Source organism: Monodon monoceros, unplaced genomic scaffold (assembly GCF_005190385.1).
Source record: "Monodon monoceros isolate NGI ecotype Baffin Bay Population unplaced genomic scaffold, NGI_Narwhal_1 Super_Scaffold_15, whole genome shotgun sequence".
Classification (NCBI taxonomy): Eukaryota; Metazoa; Chordata; class Mammalia; order Artiodactyla; family Monodontidae; genus Monodon; species Monodon monoceros.
This window is the reverse complement of record NW_021703771.1, coordinates 15,013,953-15,036,406: the sequence shown is the minus strand read 5'-3', so window position 1 is coordinate 15,036,406 and position 22,454 is coordinate 15,013,953. Positions and strand designations below refer to the sequence as shown.

General features: G+C 36.8%; 1 pseudogene; it reads left to right on the top strand.

Annotated features, from left to right (window-relative positions):
• The first annotated feature begins 20,973 nt into the window (after positions 1-20,973).
• On the top strand, positions 20,974-21,624 carry LOC114895803 (annotated as a pseudogene).
• Positions 21,625-22,454: the final 830 nt, after the last annotated feature.

Here is a 22,454-nt window from a genome sequence, read left to right as displayed (position 1 = left end):
GCTTTTTTCTGTGTGATGCAGGGGAAATTACTCAGCTTAATTTGCTCTTCTGTAAAAAGGAGCTGCAAGGAAGCATCTTGGTATAAACATTACATGTAAAACATCTAGCAAAACCCCTCATACATGGTAGACACTCAGGAAATTGTAGTACATTGTAGCTCCTTTATCATTCGGGATTTTATTGCAGCATGGATCCTAGGCTCTTAAATATTATTTGGTCTTCCTTTCACATAATCTATATATAATTAATTAGAATAAATCATAAATCCAGAAATGATGATAAAACATCATCTTAGTTTATTTCCTTCTCTCTAGGAGGTAGACATTATTCAATTACTGGAATTAGATCTACCTTCCCAGTTATTACAACTTGTTACTTTATAGTTCAAGAGAAAGTGAATGAGTCCAGATATTGAGAAAGAAAAATAAAGCCACATGTGGAACTGTGACACTAAATTATTCAAGTTCATAGATTCATTTAATCCACTCTTTTAAATTGAGAGAATTGGAATTAAGTAATTAAGAGGCCACAGCTCCTGTCTTTAGAAAGTTAAAATTTAGCAGGGGAAGCAGAAAGCTAAACAAACTGTGTGTGTGTGTGTGTGTGTGTGTGTGTGTGTGTGTGAGTGAGAGAGAGAGAGAGAGAAAGAGTAAACAGAACGGTGTATACAGTTTTATGAAAACACTCAAGATGGAGCAAGTTCCTGTTCAGACACCACTTCTTCAAACCACCCTTGTTAGTATACTATTTTTTAAAGGACTTTCCCTGATAGAATGTTACTATAGCACCTTCAAATAATCAACTGTTCTCACCCAAATTCAACTATTTCTGTTTTATAAAATCTCAGGTTATTCTTATCCGGGGAACTCAGTGAACAATGAAAGAACATAGTTGCGAGTACGTCAAAAATATACTGGGTTAACTGCATACACATTACTAAGCAATTAACATAGGAATATTAACAGTTTAGTAGCTTTGTCTTATACAACAAAGGCATTCTTTTAACAGTCTTTTCAGGGTCCCTGATAGATTTCATGTAATTTCATCTAATTGAATTGATCAGTGCTTCTTCGATTCTCTGAGCCACTAGGAGGCCTCACAATGACTGAAAGATTTGGCTGGCTCACCTTTCTGGAATCAGAGGCTGCTGGTCAGAAGTGGCCACACCCTCCACCTCACTCCAAAGTTATTTAAGGGTTTCTAGGGCTCCTGTAAGCCCTCGAAGTGGTCTATTTGTCTATTCCCTGAAGGAAGGATTCTTTTTCCAGTAAAACCTAAGAAAGTCTTTTAGAAAACTGTCCTCCCAGGAAGCTCAGTTAACTGTTTGTCATTGGTCCTATTTACCACTTCAAAACTTCCTAAACTGTGCCCAGAAACTGGTAGCCTTAAGTTGTGTTTCACAACCATATACTGATGGTTGGAATTAGAAATCTTCAAATGTTTACTGGCCCACTAAGGATGGACTACAGACTCTGAAATACAGAAAGTCCTTATTACCTGAGGGTCATTTGCAGTGGGAAAAACTATATAAATTATTTAAGATAGGGATAAATTAATAAATTTTTTAAAAAATCAAGTGACGTTATCTTAAAAATGAAACTAAATTAAGATGCTGTTTGATTTTTTATTCATTAACTTCAAAATGTAATTGAAATTCTACTTAATTCTTACAATGGAGGAAAAAAATTTTTAAATCAATCACATGTTATATGAAAGCTCTGAATGACAACTTTCTTCAGGTTATATTTCGTCTTTACAACAGATATTTTAGATCTTCATCAGTTTCCCTAAGGGCTTCTGTTAATCATTTGAAAAATCAAATCATGCTCTTTAGAAGCATCAATCTTATCATTACCCTTGTTATTTTTTCTTAATCAGTATTAAGCAGTCTAAACATGCTAATTCTAATGTCAGTGATTTGCCTGTGGTTTGATCAAGTCTCCAATACAGTATTGGAAAATTAGCATTTTCGTCTTAACTGATGTTCATTCTATGTGCATTGTATTATTTAGTGTTAACGATATCCAAAAATCAGTAAGATGAGAAGTAGAGCAGAGTGTTACTTAGTTATCAGTTGGGGACTTAATTTTATAAAGGGTTGATTCGTTTGTAAATATGTTCTTATTATAATGCCCTCTACCTCATTAATTATAACTTTTCTAAATCAAAGGACACAGATAATGAATATTTAGATAATGTGGACCCTTATATTTTCTTTTCATTGTTCTTAGTAACTGTCAGCCCAACTTGTTGTCCATGATTAATTTAGGGGATTGTCTACATGTCACCATGCAAAAACAAAAGTTACTTGATTGCTCAATTCTTCTTAAGGGAGTAGGCCAGCAGTGAGAAATTGTCACGCCATTTAGTGATCCTCCCAATTCCAATCCAAGGCACGATAATGCTGCAATTGTTTCGGTAGTGGAGGTGTCCAGTTCAAATCTCATGACTCCGAGGGGAAACTATGAAGAATTGTTACCAAATGCCTGGTTCATCCTGGTAGAAACGTAATCAGAGTGGAAGTGGAAGTGCCTGCTTGGCACAGTCCTAGTCCAAGGATCAGCAGTTGCATCAGAGAGAAGTCTGACAATCTATAAGAATCCAGAGCTCTGGATCCTGACCCTAGCTCTTCCTCTAACTATGAGTAGAACTTCATAAAAGCCTCTGTGACCCCCATTAGTTCAGTTTCTGTATCTGCCAAATTGGATAATAATTTGTTCCCTCCTAATCCTTGTAATAGGCTGAATAATGAGCCCCTGACGATGTCCATGTCCTAAATTTCCTAGAACCTGTGAATATGTCACCTTACATGTTCAAAGGGATGTTTCCGATGTGACTAAGGATTGGGGGATGGGAATATTATCCTAGATTATCTAACTGGGTCCAATGTAATCACAAGGGTCCTTACAAGAGGGAGGCAGGGGGATCAGAGTGAGTAGCAGAAAAGGTCACCATGGAAGCAAGAGGTTGGAGTGATGTGAAGAAGGGGTCATGAGGCAAAGGGAGCAGGCGGCCTCTAGAAACTGAAAAAGGTAAGGGAATGGATTCTCCCCTGAAGCTTCCCAATGGAACACACCCCCACTGACATCTTGATTCTATACTTCTGACTCCCAGAACTGTGAAAAAATAGATTTATGTTGTTTTAAGCCCTCAACTTTTTGGGGATTTTCACAGCAGCAACAGGAAATTAATACAATGTGTAAATGACTAGGAAAATCAACAGAGCAGTAAGTTTGAGATCCCTCAGGAAAGTCAAAAGAAGCATTTCAAAGCAAGATGACATGGTAGGTCATACTCTGTCCATAGATAATTAGTAAAAATTCCATGAATTATAAACGCGTATGAACCAGGATTGGGTCGTTCCTTGGTTTTTACATGCTTTAAAACAAGTGGGAAAAGTACAATTAGACGTGGCATGAAGGTCTCAGCTTTCTTGATTACATCACAATGGTCTCCAGGTGTAGTCTACCTTATCACTCCCATGACCTTCAATCATCCACTATGCTGTCCATTTAACCTCATACCTTTCCCCCTTTTTGCTCTTCTCCTCCCACACCTCTTCTTGCTTTCTGAAAATGTGACCGCTGCACTTTGTCAGAAAACAAAACACTGAAAAGCACCTGAAACTAACATCTTCAGGGCAATTTTCTCAGCATTTAAGCAGCTAGTCCCTTGTTTAGGAAGAAAGAATGGGGTGAGAGCAAGGGATAGCTTGAAACACACCATAATATTCAGACTCCAACTTGGAAGTCCACAAAGGAAATGCATCTCTCACGTTATTAATATTCTGGTCATCACTTTTTGGCTCCAAATAAACTTGTTCTAAAGCCAATCAGTCCAATGTTCGAAACTTCAAATGTGACATAGAAATATTTACAAGGACGGGAGTTATTACTTCGAGTATTATGTATAGTCCCTAGATTTATTAAGTGTGATATTGTGATTTATAATGAGAAATATATACTTGGTCTTCTTCCCCTTCCTGGCACAGACTTCCTAAAACCACTGGAATTTCCTAAGTGTTGAGAGCAACCAAGGTGTCTTTTGTTATGTTAATGAGGTGACTTTCGGAAAGCTTTCCAAGGTAACCTAAGAAGGGAGTTGTTTGCCAGTAAAGCCAACCTTGTGATTAGAGGATTGAAACTTTCAATCTCACTCCTCACCTTCGACCTCCAGGGAGTGGAGTGAGGATGAAGATTGAGTTCAATCACCAAAGACCAATGATTTTTTTTTTTTTTTTTGCGGTACGCGGTACGCGGGCCTCTCACTGTTGTGGCTTCTCCCGTTGCGGAGCACAGGCTCCGGACGCGCAGGCTCAGCGGCCATGGCCCAGGGGCCCAGCCGCTCCGCGGCATGTGGGATCTTCCCGGACCGGGGCACAAACCCGTGTCCCCTGCATCGGCAGGCGAACTCTCAACCACTGCGCAACCAGGGAAGCCCAAAGACCAATGATTTAATCAATCATGCCTATGTAATGAAGCCTCCATAAAACCCCAAAAGGACAGGGATCAGAGAGCTTCCAGGTTCAAAAAAGCATGCCCAGAGAGGACATGGACTTCCCAAGTCCCTCCCCACATACCTCGCCCTATGTATCTCTTCATCTGGCTATTCATCTGTATACTTTATAATATCTTTAATAAAGTGGTAAATGTGTTTCCCTGAGTTCTGTGAGCAATTCCAGCAAATAACCAAATCCAAGAGGGAGGAGGTTATAGGAACCTCCAATTTGTAGTCAAGTTAGACAGAATTTGTGGGTAACCTGGGGACCAATTACTTGTGATTGGCATCTGTAGTATAGTCTCCTGGGACTGAGCACTTAACTTGAGGGATCCGATGCTATCTCCAAGTAGACAGTGTCAGAATTGAGTTAAATTGCAGGACACCCAGCTGGTGTCCCAGATTTGCTTGGTGTGGGGAAAAAAAACACCCATCTGGTGTCACAAGTGTTGTTAGTTCTATTTCTCTAGAGAACACTGACAAATACAATGGCTAAGTTAGAGTCCTTTAACAGGAAAAGAAGCAAATCATAACATAATATTCTAATATTCCCAGGTTCTGCACCACTTTCAGAGCAATCTCAGATGTCTTTAAGATATCACCAATGATATTATGAAAGAAAAGTTCACAAAACTAAAAAAGTTCGATCTGCTGCTTCACCTCTGTACCCCATCCCAATGTGGTATTTTGAGATCCAATCTGTAAAATCCAACTCTGGAAGACTGCAAAACTTAGAATGATTCTAAATTATTTTCTGTAGTAGCATTCTTTGATATTACAAGTATCAACATAGGATTACCCTACAACAATATTCATATACCTCACCCATCTCAATGGGCAGCACTAAATTGCTTGATTGCAGCAAGTAAATTGAGATAGTAAAAAGAATTTAAGACTCCAACAACCTCATTTTTCTTAGAAAATCTTTGCCAATGGTTTCTAATATATATCATTAATATTTACTTTATGAACATCTAAAAAGCATGAAACTGAAAGTATCTTGATAGTCCCTAGACTGACTTAACTTTCTCATTAGTATAACAAGAAAAAGTAAACTATGTGTTTTCTCATTACAAAAATAACTACTATTTTCATACTGAAGTCTGTTCCCTCTTCTGGTTGTTACCTGGGTTAGGTTACCTGATATGTATGGGTTCCAAAGAAACCTTTCTGCTTTCTCCTGGAATATTGGCCCCTGTGCTACCTTTGGGATGTTTTGTTCTTTTGTTTTTCATTCCTGAGGCAAGGAATGATTATTCCTTCATGTCTCAGTTTGATTCTTGCCATGTAAGTGCTCTAATCCAATATCAAGGCATTAAAAACTTCCAGCAGTTACTTAGCAAAACAAACCCTGCTTTTTCATTAAAATCCATTATCATCACAGCTAGAAAAAATGATTCAGGGCGACTCTGATATGCTTACCTCAAAACATGATTGTTTCAGTTAATATATTGACTAAAATTTGAATGTATGAACAATACAGTTTCCAGGAAATCATCTGTGAAATGTACATGCTGCTTATGTAGTTTATATAGTTTAAACAACCAAAAAGAATAAGGTAATTTTGTTCCAAATGTCAAAGGAATGTCCCAAAAGTTCTTATCTGTAAATATTGTTGTTTTCTTGCTTACCCATTTACTAAAATTTATGGGTATGAACAATAGAATTTTCTGGAGAACTTCATGATAAAGCAAAAGCTGCTGTGTAATTTAAACCAACAAATAGTACACAATGACTTTGCTCCAAATCCAAGTCAATATTCTTGAATAGGAAAAATTAAGAAAGTAAAAACAAAAGAGGTGTAAGAACTCGGGTCTTCCCTCCTTTCATCAAGTATGAAGATTGGGCATTAGGAAGTGGAAAATTTTGAGCACGTTAATAGGTAAAAATGTATGATAGTGTTTAAAAAGATGATATAATTGTAAGGTTTTTTTCCTCACTTAATATAAGCATAACCAAAAGAATTATGTACAGTGATTATTCCCATTTTATGGATGATGCAGCTGAGGTGGTGAAGTTCTCAAGGATACAGAGCTAGTGAGTATCAAGGCCAGGATTTGACTTAGTCGTTCTGTCCTCAGAGCCTTGCTCTAGATAGGGTTTACACAATTCAATAATGTACAAATATAGGAAAAGGTGAAAACAAGGTTTTTTTTTACTCAAATTCAGATGCCTAATAGGTTTCTTATTTTCTTAAAACAAAATGACACAAAAAAAATTAACTTCTAGGCTTCCAAGTCATAAATGTTACCATATCACCTATTAGACTACAAATACTTAACAACACCCCCTGGTCAATGGCTCAACAAATTGGACTATTCCTGCAATCCATCTGCTTAGCAGGTGGCATAACTTTCACTATTAAGGGACCTTTGTGGTTCAACGCAGGTACAACAGGGTGGGAATAGCAACAAGGTGGATGTCATCTTTAAGTAAAATGGACAACTTCTTAAAAGAGATGCATGGGTAGTTAATGGCAGGAGTTTTCCAGAACCAGAACGTTCTCTAAAAGTATCATGTAATATTAACTTTTCTCAGCCGTCTGACCTCTCCACTGTCCCCTGTAAGACATGTGGATATTCCTATTGTTGAGCCCTCTCTCTTTATTGCTGATTAATTTATTTCCAGAATCTACAGCAGTCTTTATTTCAAAATGAAATGATGTTTTGTTGTTACCTCAGTAAATAAACTACTCTGGCTAGAGTGGAAAATAAGAATCCCATGTTAAATGTAAAATATGGAATTCCATGCTAAAGTAAACCATGTTAGAATAAAAAATTCTGTTCATTGGAAAAGAATTCCATATGGAATAAATATGAATTAGCCTGAGTTATATTCTTCATATCTTAATTATTTTATTACACCCTTGCTTAACTATGCTGAAAACACTCATTGTATCTCATCCTTGCATAAGACTTAGAAATAATAAATTTTTTAGAAATACCATGGCAGCAACTGTCATTTCTTACAATTTTTAAAGTCTTTTCTCTTAAAAGGGCTGAACCCCAAACTCAATTCCTTAAGATGAGAAACACCTTCACTCCAAATAATGAAATGTGGTGACAGTGATGAGAAAGAGATGACAAAGAATATTTAAAGTGGAAATGAGTTGTACACCTGAAACTAACACAACATTGTTAATCCACTCTACTCCAATATAAAATAAAATTGTTTTTAAATAATAAAAATAAAGTCACTGAAAAAATAAATAAAGTGAAAATGAAATGCTTACCTCTTTATCTATGGCCTGCAATGTTTTGGGGTTTTTTGTAGTTTGAATGTTTAATAACAATCTAGATACTCACTAGAGAGTAATCCATCTGAGAGCCTGACCATTCATTCTTCTATGACTTCAGCACAGAGCACCAAGTCTGAAACACAAAAGTTTCTCGGTAAATATTTATTAAATTAAAAGAAAGACAACTGTTTTTCTCTCAAACATAGGGTATCACTCAAATTCACTGACAAAGTATATAAATTGTACCCAAATGGAAAGTGAGATCATAGGATCATAGAATTTTAGAAATGCAAGGAAGTTCATGAGGTTTCTTTCTTGGTGCCTAAGAAAATTCTAGGCTGTAGGAGAAAAGTACACACTAAGAGAATAATCCAGTTCTCAAGCTGCTGTGTTTTTTCTCCTAGTTATGTGCATTTTTCTGATATTTTAAAATTCAGTTTCCTTTTCATTCACATTGGAATGACCATCCAGTCTACTTACTAGATGCCTCTTAGGCGAGCTCTTATCAAAGCTCAGCACAGAAGTATCATCTATTGGGATCAGGCCCCTTTCTGTTCCTCCTTTACACTTAAATTAAAAATTCAGTGTGTCTCAATTATAAGAAAATTATAGCTCAATTGCAAAGAATAATGCCAATTTCAGAGAGAAATGTTTAATATCACAGTAGAAACAAATATTGTAGAGCTTTTAAAATAGAGAACTAGGACTTCCCTGGTGGCGCAGTGGTTAAGAATCCACCTGCCAATGCAGGGGACACGGGTTCGAGCCCTGGTCCAGGAAGATCCCACATGCCACGGAGCAACTAAGCTCGTGCACCACAACTACTGAGCCTGCGCTCTAAAGCCGCAACTACTGAGCCCGCATGCCACAGCTACTGAAGCCCACACGCTTAGAGTCCGTGCTGTACAACAAGAAAAGCCACTGCAATGAGAAGCCTGCGCACTGCAAGAAAGAGTAGCCTCTGCTAGCCACAACCAGAGAAAGCCCACGAGCAGCAATGAAGACCCAACGCAGCCGAAAATTAAATAAATACACTTATTAAAAAAATAAAATAGAGAACTGTAGAACACATCCAGAGAGCTTACCTAAATCAAAGATATACCATGGTTATCTTTAAATGTAATGGTTTAACAGAAAGATGTTAAGAGGTCAGTCAAGGACCTACAGCAAATAAATCAATCCTTCTGCCTGTTATTATATCAATAGTTTCATTCCTGTGGATTTGTATAGCTTTAAAATGCAAACATACTTGAGACAGGTCATATCTGCAAACACCCTATCATTTAAAACCTTATCAGGGGGACTTCCCTCGTGGTCCAATGGTAAAGAATCCGCCTTCCAATGCAGGGGATGCAGGTTTGATCCCTGATCAGGGAACTAAGATCCCACAGACCACGGGGCAACTAAGCCCGTACACCACAACTACTGAGGCCGCGTGCCTAAACTAGAGAGCCTGGGTGCCGCAAACTGTAGAGCCCATGCGCCCTGGAGCCTGCACACCACAATTAGAGAGAGAAAACCCGCATGCTACAACTAGAAAGAAGCCTGCACGCCACAACAAAAGATCCCGTGTGCCTCAACGAAGATCACATGTACCGCAACTAAGACCCAATGCAGCCAAAAATAATAAATTAATTAATTAAAAATAAAAACAAACAAAAAACCTTATCAGGATTACTAATCACTTGACAGCAAGTCTGAGAATCAAAGCAGGTACCCCAGGATGTAAAGGAAAGATAGCTTCAGAAGTAATTTAAGTACATCAAAGATAAAATGTATATCAACTGGATTTGAGCTCTTTCTCTTCAGAGTCCATAAACGTTTTGTACAATTTTATGGGACTTATGTATATTGCAGTTACATGACTGTTTTATTCTTCCCTTTAGCGTGTGTCCTCTGTGTGGGTAGGAAAACTTCTATTTGTTTCCTCAGTTCCTATTCAGTGCTTTGCATGAAGCCAATGCTCATTTTATGTTTGTATATTAAATTCTGCTTTGAGCCATCATTACATTTGGTAACTACACTCTTTGGTCATATTTAGAATAAAAAAGAAGCAAGCGATAGTCCATAGACATGGGCTAATTAATTGCAGAAGCACTAATACTCTAAAACAAATCAGCTGTAATGTATAGCGGCATCCATTTTGTTGATTTTCTATCTCCAGATACAATTAAAAAGAAAAAGACAATTAAACCTGGCATATTTTTGTGTGCTGCAATGTTGACCTATGAAGCTCCATTCTTTCACCAGCAACCTTTGCAAACCACTAGTTACTGGTTTTATTTAATATGTCCAAATCTGATTTAACGGAACTCCGAGCCATTCTAGCACATCAGGCACAAAAAGTCCCTTTGATCTTCTTGCCACTTTTAAGAAACATCTGCATCTTTGTAAAGACCTGGTGGGAAGAGCCAAAAGTTTGAGAACAGATACAGCCACATGTAAGAAGATAGAAAGAATTGTTAGAGGAACCAACTCTTCTTGTTAGAGTCCCAGAGACCTGAATGGAAGGCTGGCAGCATCTAGGGCTATAAATGTAGAGTCGTTTCCAAGAGTTGGATTTCAGAGGTGACCCATTCCACCATTCTATTGAATAAAACAGCCTGATATCATTGTCAAAGAAGGACAAAGTAGTAAGATTGGTTTTAAGGTTATCCAAACATTTGCTTCACAATAAGGAAATTACAAGCAAAAAAGTTCCTACTTGGACTTTGCCCTTTTCTAATTTTTTAAGATAAAATTTAAACCTTTTTTTGTCAAAATTTCTCTGTTGTGTTTTATTCCATCTGGGTTTCATTTCAGGGAAAAAAGAATAGCCTCCATAAATATCCAACATATATCTCTGTGCATAGGGTACACAATGGTCAACTACTGCATCTGTATCCTCTACAAGATTCTGATCCCACCAAGTGCTTAGAAACGCTCTATATATTCCCCAGCTCCAGTCACGTGTTAACTGAACTGAACTTTTTTGTGTTCCAGATAAATGCTGGAGTGTGCCATGTAAAAAAAATGTTCAAACACTTCTTTTGCACTGAGTTTTGCAAATGACAAGATGAAGATCCTGGGACTAGCTCAGATGTGTTGGATAAGAGAGATCCCTGAGGGCTAGTTCCAAGACCTGGGAAGGGTTAGCCCTTACCTCCCATTCTGCCGCGAGCCTGAGGCCTCCTTTCCCACGCAGGTGGAAATGGAGAACTGAATGAAAGAAAACGCAAAGTAGCAGATGACAGCAGAAGTTTTCCATCATAGCCTCACCCAGTTCTCTAGCACATGTTGCAGACTGAATGTTCTGTGAAGCCCAAGAAGCATGAACTGAACAGGAGGTTGAGCCAAAACTCCTCATGGTTTATTGAAAACATTTCCAGGGCTTGGAAATGTATCCTAATAGGAATTCCTATCATTTCTGGCAAAGCCAGGCAAACTAGGATGTTCTGAGAACCCAGTGGCCTTCCCTCTCCCCTTTTAGCAAGAAAGACAAAGTAGTCCAGAGGTACATATTTGAAAATAAGTTGCTCTCAGAATTTAAACAAGATTCAAAGTCTTATGTCCTAGAGTATTCTGAATTTTCACTTATATAGGTATACATATACATATTTATGTAGTTAATACGGCACAGGCTGGGAAGCAAAAAAAATCTAGATTCTAAACTATGATCCCCTTCTCACGGAAGGCTACTAAATGAGCTCTGAGGTGTCTCCAAATTGTAAATTATGTTGCTATTTCATTTTATTTTTATCAAATTTTTTGAAGTATGTTTTAGGAATGGTAAACTGCGTACATATGAAGTGTACCATTAAATGAATTCTGACAGATGCACACATCCATGAAACCACCAATACACTAAAAAAGCAGAATATTTCCATGACCCCCAAAAGACTGCTGGTGCCCCTTTGTAGTCAAGCCCTTTCTCTACCTTCAACCCAGCCAACCACTGATCTGTTTTCTGTCAGTATGAAGGAGTCTGTATTTATGGAAATGGAATTATGTAGTAAGTACTCTTTTATGTCTGGCTTTGTTCACTCGGCATAATGATCTTGAGACTTAACCATGTGATTGAATGCACCAGTAATTTCTTCATTCTTATTGTTTTGTTTTATTTTTCTAACCACATATCTGCTGATGGACAGTTGGGTTATTTCTAGTTTGGAGCTATTTTAAATAAAACTGCTATGGACATGCATATACAAGTCTTTGTGTGTTTCTCCTGGGTAAGTACTCAAGAGTGGAATGGATGGGTCATCTGTTAGTTGTATATTTAAAATTTTTAAAAAGTACAAATTTGTTTTCCAAGCTGGTTATCTAATTTTATAGTTCCATCATGAGTAATTTTATATTCCACATTGTCACCAACACTTAGTATGGTTAGTCTTTTTAATTTCATCCGTTCTATTTGTGCATGTAGCTCTGTCTCTCTCTCTTTTTTTTTTTTTTTTGTGGTACACGGGCCTCTCACTGTCGTGGCCGCTCCCGTTGCGGAGCACAGGCTCCGGACGCGCAGGCTCAGCGGCCATGGCTCACGGGCCTAGCCACTCCGCAGCATGTGGGATCTTCCTGGACCGGGGCACGAAGCCATGTCCCCTGCATCGGCAGGCGGACTCTCAACCGCTGCGCCACCAGGGAAGCCCTCTGTCTCATTTTTATGTGGATTTTCCTGATGACTAATGTTAAGCATCTTATCATGCCCTTAGGACCATTACTTTATCTTCTTCTGTGAGGCATCAATGAAGTTATTTTTATATTTAGAAGTTTGTTTCTGTTTTCACTGTTGAGTTGTAAAAGTTATTTATGTATTTTGGTTACAAGTCTTTTGGCAGATACACATATTGCAAATATTTTCCCCAATCTTTGGCATGGTTTATTTTCTTAACCATGTCTTTTGAAGAGAAAAAGAGGATGTAATAATAAAGCTAAATTTAATGTGTTTTTGTCTGGTTTATACTTTTTGCTCCCCCAAATTGCAAAGATTTTCTCCTTTTTTCTTTAGAAGTTTATTATTTAACTTTTTATTTTGTGATAATATTAGACAGTCAGAAAAGTTTTCCAAGTAGTATTGAGGGTTCCCAAAGACCTTCACAGAGCTTCCCTTAATTTTAACATTTTTTATATTCATACAATTATCAAAACTAAGATGATAAGACTGGGAAAATGCTGATAACTAACCTGGAGGCTTTATTTGCATTTAACCAGTTTTTACACTAATGTCATTTTTCTCTTTTTAATTGAAGAATAGTTAGCTTACAATTGTATATTTGTTTTACTTATACAACACAGTGATTCAAAATTTTTATATACTCCATTTAAAGCTATGATCCCTGTGCTGTACTATACATCCTTGTAGCTTATTTTATACATAGTATTTTGCACCTCTTAATCCCCTACCCCTATCTTGCCCCTCCCACATTCACTCTCTTCACTGGTAACCACTAGCTTATTCTCTGTATCTGTGAGTCTGTTTCTGTTTTGCTATATTCATTTGTTTGTTTTATTTTTTAGATTCTACATATAAGTAATAACAAGCTGTATTTATCTGTCTCTGACTTATTTCACTAAGCATAATAGCCTCTAGTCCATCTCCATTAGTGCAATGGCAAAATTTTATTACTTTTTATGGCTGAATAGTATTCCATTGTGTGTGTGTGTATGCATGTGTGTATATATATATATATATATATACCAAGTCATCTTTATCCATTTGTCTGTTGATGGACACTTAGGTTGTTTCTGTATCTTGGCTATTGTAAATAATGCTGCTGTGGACACTAGGGTGCATATATCTTTTTAAATTAGTGTTTTAATATTTTCTGGATATATGCCCAAAAGTGGAATTACTGGGTCATATGATAGCTCTATTTTTAGTTATTTGAGGAACTTCCATACTGTTTTTCATAGTAACTGCACCAATTTACATTTCCACCAACAGTGTACAAGGGTTCCCTTTTCTCCACATCCTCTCCAGCATCTGTTATATGTGGTCTTTTTGATGATAGCTCTTCTGACAGGTATGCAGTGATAGCTTATTGCGGTTTTGATTTGCATTCCCTTGATGATTAATGATGTTCAGTATCTTTTCATGTGCTTGTTGGTCATCTGTATGTCTTCTTTGGAAAAAGGTCATTTCAGGTCTTCTGCCCATCTTTTAGTCAGGTTGTTTGTTTTTTTGATATTGAATTTTATGAGCCATTTATATATTTTGTATATGAACCCCTTATTGGTCATATCATTTGCAAATATTTTCTCCCAATCAGTAGGTCATCTTTTCATTTTGTTGAAGGTTTTTTTTTCTGTGCAAAAGTTTTAAATTTAATTTGGCCCCATTTGTTTGGTTTTGCTTTTATTTCCTTTGCTTTAGGAGACAAAAAACATATTGCTATGATTTATGTCCAAAAGTGTTCTGCCTATGTTTTCTTCTAAGAGTTTTGTGGTTTCATGTCCTACATCTAGGTCTAATCCATTTTCAGTTTGTTTCTGGATATGGTGATAATGTTCTAATTTTATTCTTTTACATGTAGCTATATAGATTTCCCAGCACCACTTATTGAAGAGACTGTCTTTTCTCCATTGTATATTCTTGCCTTCTTTGTTGTAGATTAATTGACCATTAGTGTGTGAGTTTATTTCTGGTATCACTTCCTTTCAGCTTGAAGAACTGCCTTTCTTGAAGTGCAGATCTGCTGACAATTTTTTGTTGCTATAATTTTTTGGTTTTGTTTGCTTTTTTTAACCCAAAATGCCTTTATTTCACCTTCTTTCTTAAAGCATATTTTTACTGTACTAGAATTTTGGCTTAACAGTTTTTTTTCCTTTCCATACTTCAGAGATTTGATCCATCGTCTTCTGATCTTCATTGTATCTGGTGTGAAAACTACAATCTTTCAAATCATTTCTTTTTCCTAACTGCTATCAGTATTCTCTTTTTCTCTTTGATTTACAAGCAGATTCATTTAGATATGGCTAGGCATTTCACTTGTACTTATTCTACTTGTGGTTCACTAAACTTCTTGAAGATGTAAAATTAAGTCTTTCACCAAATTTGGTATGTTTTTGACCCTTATTCTTAAAATGTTTTTAGTAAACAGTTAAATTGATTAGACCCCAACTGCAAATTCTGTTTCACCTGCAGTGGGTGGTATTGCAGATCTCAGTTCTATCCTTTTATCCTTAGGAGCAGCTAACCTTGATTTTGCTCCATGTATGCTTGGTCCCAGGGTCAATCAGAGATTTGGGTAGAGTGTAAATACAATTTAGAATTCCTCTTCCTTGGCTTTTTCCTCTTCGGGACTTCTTCCCCACACTCTAGAGGCCATGGTTGTCCTGTTCTCTGTCCTCTGCTTCTTTAGCTGCCCTTCACTACTTTGTACCTGACGCTCTGGCTAGCCTCAAGCTCAGGTCATCAAAATAGGAAGCTCAGCCCATGACAGCCCTTTCTTCCAAATTTCAACTCACCTCTAATATATGTCTGCTCTTATTCACTTTCCAAGAGTCATTAAGTAAGACTGCGTGTTGGTATGTCTGTGTGCATGTGTATGTATATGTGTTTTCTCTAGAGTATATAGTTGTTATCTGATGAAGCATCAATCTGTTGTGACCTTTTCTACCATACTAAAGACACAAATGCCCCAAATTCTATTATTTAATATAGCAGTAAATGTGTGTGTGCTTTTGCCTAACTAAACTGTTGCAAATGCTACTTATTACTTCCCTTTATTCATTTTCCCATAATGTTAATATTTAATTTAAACCAGGTGTTGTTTTAATTGCTGGTATGTAGAGTATTCACAGCTTAGCACCATTTTTGCTGTTCTCAAATAACTCACAAAAAAGAGTAGGTAGAATTTTTAACAAGTTTGAGAAAAGGAAATTGGGATTCCAAAGATTAGAAGATCACGAAAGATCACACATGCTATGGATTCATGTGTGTGGAGAGAAAAAACTGTCCATTTTGAGAGCAGAAACAACCTAAAGAAACCTTAGGAAATGCAAGCATTTCCTATGAAAGACTGGAGTTAGATCACTTAGGTGACTTTCAAAGATTGCATAAATAGTTAACGACTCAATCAGAATGTCTTCTCAGTCTCAAGGATCAAACTAGTAGGAAAGTGGGCATAAAAAACCCAAAGTCTGTTCTATAGAAAGAAGGACTTCCAGCAAAAGTGCCACATAAAAATGACAGACTAAAGAATTGTACTTTTTCTATATTAATTTAGAGGCATTTAAGCAGAGACTGAACTTGTCAGGGAAGCTGTATATTAAGCATTTGATGGGTAATTGAACTAGATAACCATTAAGGTTCCTTCCAGACCACAGCATTCAGAACTTGACAATTCAGTGACCACTATCATTGCACCTAAAAGTGCCATTTTTAAAATTCTGACTCTATTACCTTGACACATTTGTATTGGTATGTCCTAAAGAAATAATTTTTTGAATTGAGGGATTAATGTTCTTAGCATGTGGTGCTTGCAGAGCTATTGATGCTGCCTAAGAAAATATTTTAGAATTCCTGTCCATAGCAGACATAAATTTCACGTAATGAAATCATTTTCATAAAGTTGTCATTTACTCTTCTTTGCAAAGAAATTAAAGTTATGTTCCTATTATGGTTAAAGTCAACTCTTATATTAAACAATCAGAATTTTCTTATAAATCAGACACACAGACATACTAATGTATATAGAAATAGAGATACGTGGATTAAAATTTTCCTTGGAAGAATATTTCTTTGAATTTATTAATATAAATGTAATTTGAATTTTAAATTTTTAATCAAAGAGAAAATGTGAAAATTGTAACTTTTTTGTATTGTTCTATAATTCAGCTTAATGTACTCATGAGCCACTCCCTTTTTTCCAGTAGGACAATTGTTCTCAAAGTGTGGTTGAAGGACCCCTAGAAGTTCCCAAGACAATTTCAAGGGTTCTGCTAAGCCAAACTACTTCCATGCTATATAATATGGAGATATTTTTGCCCTTTTACTTTCACTCATGAATAAGTGTGCAGTACATCTTTCCAGAAACTACATGTTATGCAGGACATGTGTTTTTACTGCTAATGGAATATGTGCTTGTGTGGAATATTCCTATGTTTTCTGAAATCTATAGCATATATTTTGAATTTTCATAAATTAACTTAATTTTTAATTAGTACTTACACTATTCTATTACTATCACTGATTATACTTCTTTTTATGGAAGTCATAACATGGATGTAGTTTTGTTTCGTGCTGCACCACGAGGCATGCGGGATCTTAGTTCCCTGACCAGGGATGGAAACTGCGCCCCCTGCAGTGGAAGCGCAGAATCTTAACCACTGGACTGCCAGGGAAGTCTTGATTATACTTCTTTTAATCTTTGTAAACTCATTATCATCCAATAAATCTTACTCTGAAATTCTCCTTTTAGCTACATGGAAACACAAAAAGAAGTAGAAGTTGTCTAGATTTGTATAATTTTAAATTTTAAAAAAGTTCTAATCTTTTAATTATCTAAAGATAATATTTTTAGTAATAATATTACTATTTTAGAATATAATCATTTATTTTCAAATAGAGGAAATATATATTTGAGGAATGATTATTGGCTTAAAAAAAGAAGACTCATTTTCTCAACCCACAGATGCACCATCTACAACTAAAAATGCTGAGAAAAATTAAACTCTCATATTAGAGGGTTATTTGACTAATGGAAGAGAGAAATCTTCTCTAAGGAACCCGGTGAAACTGTAACCAAGAAACAAAACTTTGACAAAATGCTACTTTCCTCACCTTATAAATGCTAATAATTTTTTATTGTGTCTTTTGAAACAGAATATTTTAAAACAGTTTTGTAGTGCCAGTTAAGTTGCAATGTTATTTTGAGACCAAGCATTCAAAAGTTTAAAAAATAAATAATTAAATATTTAAAACATAGTTGGGCTAAAGTCTTTAGCAGACAAAACTATTTCTTACAGTTTTTCAAACTAGACTTGCAGAAGCCACTGAAATATCTTACAGGGAATGTTATCATATTCCATTGGCTAGAGAAGAACACACAATAGCTAGGGTTTAATAAAACTTTGGACCACTGACGTTGCTCAATGCTTGCTGATGAAAAATAAAGGCATTCACATCAGTGCCAATTTGCGGTATTAGAGTATCTTGTCAAATTAAAATTTTCCTTGAAAACATGGAGATGAGATAATATCTCATCTGCACAACTGTACTTTTTCCTTACAAATGGATGAATCTACAGACGTGGCTGGACTTGCTCATTTGCTTGTATTCATCTGTTATGGATACTAAATAAGCAACCGGGAAGAGCTTGTTTTATGTGAATTTTTGGCAACAAGCACAACTGGCACTGAAATATTCAAAATATTGAGTAATATTTTTTAATTACATCACTTTTTGGGCCCCATGGAAGAAATGTGTTGACTTTTGCAATGATGGTACAGAAGTAACTATGGGTAAAACTGCTGGTACCTTAGCACAAATCAAGGTAGTGGTACCTAACTGTACTACTGGCCATTGTATTCTTCACTGATGGGTGTTTGTAAGTAAAAAAAATAACAATAAGGTCAATGTTAATTAGGAATATTTGGTTTCTTGGCTCTCCCTGAGCACCTAGGATAATGGAATCTGGTGCTTGCTTTCTCCCTTGGAACATTCAGGGGACACTTGAGGGATTTCATTTGAGAGTGGTTTTAAGTTGGGAAGGAGAAGGATTCAGGAATGAGGGAGCATGTTGCTATCTTTCCAGAATTCCTCTTCGTAGTTAATTGGTAAAAATATGAATGACTAAATCCATTAACCTTTTCCTGGATGGCTAATTTATTAAAAAATTTAACACAGAGATTCTTTGTTTTTCTTCACTAGTTCTAGGTTTGCAGATTTCCTTTCTGCTCTTACTTGTTTGTTTGTTATTTTATTGATTCTTAAATTTATTTACAGTCAAAATATTTCATTTATTGTTGTCTCTCTCTCACTATTATAAGGCCCATAAGGATGGAGTTGATGTTTATGTTCTATTTGTTACTCCAGTGCCTAGAATAATGACAGGTACATAGTGGTTACTCAACAGATAATTGCAAAATGAATTATTTTTATATTTAATTTAAATTGTCTGAATTTTGTGAGATTTTTTTGTGAACTATGCTTCCAGTAAATCATCCTTACGAACAGCAACAACAAAAAAGTCTATCCAATTATATTTACCATTATTTACAAAACAAACTAACAAAATTTCCTTTCTGTGCATAGCAAGAATCTTTGAAAGCTTTTTTTTCTGTTTTATTATTCTCTTTTCTGACTTGGGATTTATTGCATTTAATTTGTGCTATCTCATTGTTTTTTCTCTCCAAATTGCTCTTTGATATTTTTGCTTATTTACATCTTCCAGATTTATTTAATAATAATGTTCTTAAATATGGCTCTATCTAATGGGTTAAAATCATGTAAATCCCTGTTTATAGGATACATGAATAAACCAAAGACATTAAAAATCAGAAATGTTACCATACTTGTCATTCACTGACATTTTCTGGTGGCCAATGCTGTGTTCCTTTCTGCTCAGGATGTTAAAACTAGATCCAGCCTCACCCTGATTAGTCCTACACAACTGCGAGTCACCATGGACCTAATTAAAAGCCCTTTCCCTTTTAGTTAAAGACTTTGAAGAGTCTCTTTCCCAGTTCGAGGTTAATTGTACTTGTCTTCACATTCATATCTTTCTCACCCTAGTACATCCACAGGAACATCAGACAACAGTTAATCTGCTCCCTATTGCGTCTGACTATCCACCTTACTCACCTTCTGCCTGTCTTCCTGATTCTTAGTTCTTAACAGAATCTCCTGATGGGTTTGAAGACCGGTTTAGAATCACTTTGTTGATGAAAATAGTTCCTCTCCTTGTCTTGTGTCAACCGACTCTTCCTGCTTTGTTTTATATACAACCCCTTGATCCACAGTTTGGAGAACTACAAATATGCTAACATACACCTGTGCTTACACAATCATACAAATACTGAATGATAGGGCACACAATCACCAAGATCAAATATGAGCACTCAGGTCGGTGTTCTTGTATAGTGATCCCAGTTCAGATCACACTGGAGAGGGCTAATTTGGCTGGCAGTGCTCTTAAAGGGCACAGGTGATTTTGCCCTTCCACATTCACAACATAGCACATCGTGCTGCATCAATATGGCTACACCGGCTGATGTAACTTCCTATGTAGTTGTTTATTTTTTATTACTATCATCATCACTATTTACAACTACACCTATTTGCTATTTCTTCGCATTATAAACACAGTATGAGTTTCATTGTCTCATTAAATCAAAGGTGTTCTAGAATACTGAATGTACGTATATTTGCCAAATCCAACATTATTTTCCAAGCCACCAACTTCATTTCCATTTTAAAGAAGAGAATTCTGATGTTCAGAAAAGTAATTTTTCCCTAATGGCACACTGTATGTCATTGATGGAGCTGGTAATAAAACCCTAGTTGTCTGAATCTCCAACTCTGTGCTCAACTGAAATTGCATTCTTCACTCAAAGCTAAAGGAGAAAATAAAAGTTACACGCTGATTCCACAGGATATGTTGTGCTAAACTAATGTCACCCATTTCATTCCTTGCAACCCAAGCATACTTCAAGTACTGTTTACTAAATGACCTGTGAAGGTCATTTCATGCAACAGTACAATGTTTGAAGTTTCTGAATTATCCATATTTTGAAATATTAACAAAATATGTTTTGTGAGCCTTCTACCCCCTCATAAAGTTAATAGACCACTTACCTACACTAGTCTCCTAATAAGGTTATGGTTGTACTAAATAGTGAAGAAGGTTTTTTAAAAAGCTCCCTACCATTTGCCAAGCAAGCAATACCATTATAATTTAACATATACTATCTCATTGAAATGCCTTAAAAACCAGTAAGATTGGTATTCTTATTATTACTTTACTAGACATAAAGATAAAGCTTTGAGCATTCAATTCATGTAATTAATTAACAGAACCAAGTTTCAAATTCCATTCTTCAGATCAACATCTCCTGCACTGAAAATAAGGCATGATTTTAAAACCTCTCAATTTCAAATCTAATAATAAATATGAAACTGAATTTAAGAAAGAGAAACTACTAGACTCAGCCTCTCCCTGCCAGCCCCGCCATCACTGCTGCAGTCACGACTGCTGATGGGGTGGACGAACGTTTGCCTCTGCTCTCCGCACCCCATTCAAGAAATGTCACTCCCATGTCCCCACTATACTTACAAGAAAGCAGCCCCAGAGCAGAACTCCCACCTCCATACACAGCCATCGCCAGCCCAGACGCCAGTGGTATTCCAGTAATAAAGTGCCATGTGTGCCAGTCTCTCATCAATTTGGATGGCAAGCTTCACCAGCATGTGGTTAGGTGCACGGTTTACAATGATTCTAGGCCAGCCGACAATCCCCCAACAAGGAAGAAGTATGTTAGATGCCCTCGTAATTGTCTCCTCGTTTATAAGGACACATCACAGCAAATAGGATGTCCAAGACCCACCTGTAGACACATAATTAACCTTGGCCTAGTAATGCTTATTTCTGAAGAACAGCCAGCTCAACCTGCATTGCCAGTCCAATCAGAAGGTACAAGGATCATGTGTGGGCACTGTGGAAACATGTTCTTGTGGATGGAACTGAGGTTCAACACTCTGGCAAAATGCCCACACTGCAAAAAAATTTCCTCAGTGGGTAGTGCACTTCCTCGAAGGTGCTGCTGTGCATATATTACCATTGGAATGATATGTATTTTCACTGGAGTTGGATTAACTGTTGGCACCCAAGATTTTGCAAGGCAATTTCATGTAACCTATGTTTCTTGGGCAGTTGCTTATCTCTTAGCTTTGATCTGCCTTATCTGAGCTTGTTATTGGGGAGCCATAAGAGTGAGTTATCCAGAACTTGGTTTTGCATAAGCTTGTTTATGATTTGGTCATGCAGGTGAGAGAGTATCTAGCAGTTCTCAATAAGCTACTCTGGACATCTTTAAATCATTTACCTAATGGTTTTTTTTTTTTTTTTTTTTTTGGGTGTGTTGGGTCTTCGTTTCTGTGTGAGGGCTTTCTCTAGTTGCGGCCAGCGGGGGCCACTCTTCATCGCCGTGCGCGGGCCTCTCACTATCGTGGCCTCTCTTGTTGCGGAGCACATGCTCCAGACGCGCAGGCTCAGTAGTCATGGCTCATGGGCCTAGTTGCTCCGCGGCATGTGGGATCCTCCCAGACTAGGGCTCGAACCCGTGTCCCCTGCACTAGCAGGCAGATTCTCAACCGCTGCACTACCAGGGAAGCCCAACCTAGTGGATTTCACTCTGGTTTATGTATGAAGTTTTAAGACTTTGGGAGTCTTTTATGAACAAATGCTCATTGTACTACATTATATGCAAATAGTTTGTTTTGCTGCTAAGTTTTCAAGCTCCAAATAATAAAGCTTGGTCTTCATATTCTTTCACATCTCTTAAAAAAAAAAAAAAAGAAAAGAAAGAGAAGCTACTTATCATCATCAATATCTTCTATTTGATCCAGAATACTTTACTAGAGACACAATAAAGCTTGTTTGACCCGCAGTCCACATGCTAAACAGGTATGCTCTTTATTATCACAATAAAAAGGGACATATATTTTATTATCTAAGAGTATCCTGGACTTCCCTGGTGGCACACTGGTTAAGAATCCGCCTGCCAATGCAGGGGATG